This window comes from Lactuca serriola, chromosome 3 (genome assembly GCF_051521515.1).
Source record: "Lactuca serriola cultivar US96UC23 chromosome 3, Lser_US96UC23_V15, whole genome shotgun sequence".
Lineage (NCBI taxonomy): Eukaryota > Viridiplantae > Streptophyta > Magnoliopsida > Asterales > Asteraceae > Lactuca > Lactuca serriola.
In genome coordinates, this window is record NC_136410.1 from 144827141 (window position 1) to 144832240 (window position 5100).

Consider the following 5100-nt stretch of genomic DNA (forward strand, 5'->3'; position numbering starts at 1 on the left):
TCCAGAGATGCAAGAGTTATCCTCGCAGCTTCAGGAGCTGCTGGGAAAGGGATTTATTCGTCCGAGCAGCTCGCCGTGGGGAGCGCCTATCCTTTTTGTCAAGAATAAGGATGGTTCACACCGGATGTGTATTGATTACCGGGAGTTGAACAAGCTGACGGTCAAGAACCGTTACCCGTTGCCGAGGATCGACAATTTGTTCGATCAGTTGCAGGGAGCATCTTGGTTCTCCAAGATCGATTTGAGGTCTGGATATCATCAGGTGAGGGTGCGAGATGAGGACATCCAAAAGACAGCGTTCAGGATGCGGTATGGGCATTACGAGTTTGTGGTGATGCCTTTCGGGCTCACCAATGCCCCGGAAAGTGTTCATGGATCTCATGAACCGAGTGTGCAGGCCGATGTTGGATCGGTCGTTGATTGTATTCATCGACGACATTTTGGTATATTCGAGATCTAGAGAGCAGCATGAGGAGCATTTGAGGGAGATCCTCGGAGTTTTGAGATCGGAGAGGCTTTATGCCAAATTCTCCAAGTGTGATTTCTGGTTGCGAGAGGTCCAGTTCCTAGGGCATCTTGTTAACCAGAAAGGGATATTGGTCGACCCGGCCAAATTTGAGGCAGTGATGAGTTGGCAGGTGCCGAGGTCACCCTCCGAGATCAGGAGTTTCTTAGGGTTGGCAGGTTATTATCGTAGATTTATCAGGGATTTCTCTAAGATCGCAGTGCCACTCACCAGGTTGACCCAGAAGGGTGTCTCTTTTTCATGGGTCCCCGAGCAGCAGGCCTCCTTTGAGACACTTCGCCAAAGGTTATGCGAAGCCCCGGTGTTAGCCCTCCCGGAGGGGATGAAGGACTTTGTGGTATACTATGATGCGTTGATCTTGGGGTTGGGAGCGGTGCTGATGCAGAGAGGGCATGTGATAGCATACGCATCGAGGCAGCTAAAGCCTCATGAGACGAGGTATCCCACCCATGATCTAGAGTTGGGGGCAGTGGTGTTTGCCCTCAAAATTTGGCGTCACTATCTGTACGGGGTTCAGTGTACGATATACACGGACCATAAGAGCCTGAAGTATTTAATGGATCAGCCTAACCTAAATATGCGGCAGAGGAGGTGGTTAGATGTGGTCAAGGATTATGATTGTGAGATCGTGTACCATCCGGGCAAGGCTAATGTGGTAGCTGACGCCCTGAGTCGTAGGGCGGAGAGCGCCCCATTGCGGGATGTATGTTTGCGGTTGACCGTGATGGCTCCGGTGTTGGACGCCATTCGAGGAGCACAGGCTGAGGCCGTGAGATCGGAGAACCAGAAGAGAGAGCGAGTTGTTGGATTGGTATCGGAGTTCGTTACTGATGGTCGGGGGCTTATGACATTTTAGGGGCGTATATGGGTACCGTTTGTGGGAGGGACGCGTACCATTTTGATGGAAGAGGCTCATCGGTCGAAATTCTCGATCCATCCTGGGGCCACTAAGATGTATTTAGACATGAGGAGAGATTATTAGTGGCCCTGTATGAAGAGGGATGTTGCGTGGTTTGTGTAGAGGTGCTTAACCTGCCGTAGGGTTAAGGACGAGCACCAGAGACCACATGGTAAGTTGCAGCCGTTGGAGGTTCCCGAATGGAAGTGGGAACAGATTACTATGGATTTTATCACCAAATTGCCAAGGACTGCTAAGGGAATCGATGCAATTTGGGTGATTGTGGACAGGTTGACAAAGAGCGCCCACTTCCTTGCTATCAGTGAGAGTTCTTCCGCAGAGAAATTAGCAGAGATGTACGTGAGGGAAGTGGTATCTCGGCATGGAGTGAGCGGAGTTGGGTACTATGCTGCATTTTAGTATCGCATATCACCCCTAAACTGACGGACAAAGTGAGCGGACGATTCAGACGCTCGAGGACATGCTCCGGGCATGTGTGTTGGACTTCGGGGGAGCTGGGACACGTATTTTCCCTTGGCAGAGTTTTCCTACAACAACATCCATCATTCAAGCATTGGTATGCTGCCCTTTGAGCTGTTGTATGGGAGGAGGTGTCGGACCCCCATTTGCTGGGGAGAGGTCGGGCAGCGTGTTATGGGTAGCACAGAGATTGTGCTTCAGACGACAGAGCAGATACAGCGGGTCAGGCAGAGATTGTTGACCGCTCAGAGCCGCCAGAAGAGTTATGCGGATACACGTCGATCCGAGCTCGAGTTCCAGGTCGGTGATTATGTTCTCCTGAAGGTATCTCCTTGGAAAGGAGTGATCCGATTCAGGAAGAGGGGAAAGCTAGGGCCCCAGTATATTGGGCCGTTCAGAGTAATCGCAAGGGTAGGCAGGGTAGCGTATCGTTTGGAGCTACCTGCGGAATTGGAACGGATTCATAATACCTTCCATGTGTCTCAGTTGAGGAAGTGTATAGCCGACGAGTCGGCGGTAGTGCCGTTAGAGGACATTCAGGTGGATGCGAGCCTGAACTACGCAGAGAGACCAATTGCGATTGTGGATCGAAAGATCAAGGTTCTGAGGAACAAGGAGGTGCCTCTGGTACAGGTTCAGTGGCAACATCGGAAGGGATCCGAGTTGACCTGGGAGCCAGAGCGTGAGATGCGGGAGCAGCATCCGGGGCTATTTCAGGAATGAGACTTCGAGGGCGAAGTCAGATTCAAGTGGGGGAGAATTGTAACATCCGGAATTTTAGGTATTATATTTATTCATTTTATTTTGAGTTTTGTGGAAGAACTCGGTGAGTTGGTGCGAAGACTCGCCGAGTTGAGATGCGATCTCTCACCCTGATTAATGACCGGACTCAACGAGTCACATTGGTGGACTCGACGAGTCTGCGCTGTTTAATGAAACCCTAATTTCTCGGGTTTGGGGCCTATTTAAAGGGCCTTATGGCCGTCATTTGTGCTCACCAGTCCCCAGAGTGAAACCCTAGTGAGCTTGAGCGTTTGGAGTGAGATAAGGAGCCATTGTTGACCTTGGAGGTGTTATCTAGCAAGGGAAAGGAAGCAATAGCCAAGGGGAAACAAGAGGATCAACTTCCTGAAGATCTGAGGTCCAGAACATCACGTTTGAGGTACTATTTTTGAACCATTCTCTGTTATGGTGATGTTCATGTTGATTTAGGGCTTATTGAGCCCTTTTGTGGCTAGATCTAGTGCTTCATTGGTCCCTTAAGCGAGTTAGGTTCTGGATATGAACCCTTGGAGGTCCAGAGTGTCCCTTTGTCCAAGCTTTTTATGAATCCATGGAGGTTTTGGATTGGGGTCTTTGTGCTTGAGGTCAAAACACCATTTATAAGTCATTAGGTGTGTTATGAGCGCCAAGACATGAACTTTACGTGATGAATAAGCTTAGAAGGACTGGATCTATGAGTTAGTGAAGCAGATCTGACCTCAGAAGGTCATTTGGGGTTGTGCATGGAATGCACTCGCCGAGTCCATTTCCAGACTCGACGAGGTGATGCGGGTTGTTCAGTGATTTCGAACCAGGGTTTGAGTAACCGAGTTGGGTGAGTGACTTGGTGAGTCGGAAGGGACTCAGAGGAATCGGGTCCCCGTAGAGACTCGGCGAGTCCACGCTAGACTTGGCGAGTTGAGTTGACCGTTGACCATTGACTAGAGTTGACCAGTGTTGACTTGATAGGGTTAGTCGACCTTAGTTGGGAAAGTGTTAATTAGAGATGTATTGTGTTATAGGAGGACTATAGCTCGGGAGATCGAGCACTAGTGATTTCAGGGATTTACGAGTTATCGAGATACGCGAGGTGAGTCTTCTCACTATACTTTACCTTGAGTAGGTAATCAGAGTTATGTGACAGAGTATTTGTATGCTATATGTATGTTATGTGTTGTACTGCATTATTTCGATGTGATTTATGTTGTGCATGTTTATAGAGTTGGAACCGGAAGGTTCATAGAGCTAGAACCAGAGGGTTCACAGAGTAGGGTCCACGGACCCACAGAGTTATAGCCTCGAGTGGCTAATATGTGCTATGTGTGGTATTTTGGGGAACTCACTAAGCTTTGTTCTTACAGTGTTTGGTGTTATTTGTTTCAGGTACTAGTGATGACCGCGGGAAGGCGCCGACCTGATCAGTACACACATGAGATTTTTATGTTATGAGATCTTGGGATTTTTATATGTTATGGATTTGAGTTTCAAACACTGATGTTTTATGAATACTAAATGAATTATGCTTTTATAAAATGAGAAAAATTGTTTTAAAATTTACGGTGTTACATCATGAAGGTGAAAGGAATGGATAAACTTCGACTCATATGGCTTGTTCTACTACTTGTTGAATCATACACAAAGGTACGTTTTTTAACATCGAGTTACCAATGCGTTTTTGTGCAATCAATGTATAACTAACTCATAGTAACAACTCATATCTCTAGGTTTGAAGAATATAAGATATTATCGTCTCATGATCACTCGTGATAGAATCCATGAAGTGATTCCAATGAGCGCGGGTTGAATCCAATACTCAGAACTTATGAGCACTCATGAGTGTTGTAGCCCTTTTGTCCAACATCTTAGACTTCTACAAGCCAACCCATGACAGTCTTAATTCATATATACTTCCAACATATGACCGACTGTGGATGGTTTGAATAACTTAGTCATTCCGGAAGAATAACCTAGTTTATTCTGGAAGTCAAAACACGCAAAATGAAACACAATAATAATCGAATCCAATATGGTCTCAGGACTTATGAATATAAATAAAACACCTTTTATTTATCACCATATGATTACACATTATTCATTGTATACTGTTTCATCTATCAACTTTATTCTTGAATTTAAAACAATAGTTGTCCCATGCTACAAGCATGTACACTATGTTTTCTAAACACTAGTCATGCCATACACCAAGTATGCATACTATGTTTGTTTATGATCTTTACTTTGTGAATTAGATCAATTGAACATAATTCCAATGATCCTCTTTCACAGTTCCAAATCCTTACTGTAAATGCAAGAATTCCAAATTCATGTCATTTACTAAAATCTGTTAGATTCTAAACTTATATGCATTGATCCTCTTGTAATGATTATGCACAAAGTCAGAAAGACTTGACAACAATCATTACAGAGCATTCCA

The 5100-nt window shown here is 45.8% G+C and overlaps 1 long non-coding RNA gene across 1 annotated transcript; it reads left to right on the top strand.

Moving 5' to 3' along the window:
• The first annotated feature begins 2858 nt into the window (after positions 1–2858).
• LOC145094689 (uncharacterized) lies at positions 2859–4167 on the top strand. Its single transcript, XR_013703494.1, has 3 exons — positions 2859–3066; positions 3689–3756; positions 4050–4167. It is a non-coding gene; the product is annotated as an uncharacterized LOC145094689 (long non-coding RNA).
• Positions 4168–5100: the final 933 nt, after the last annotated feature.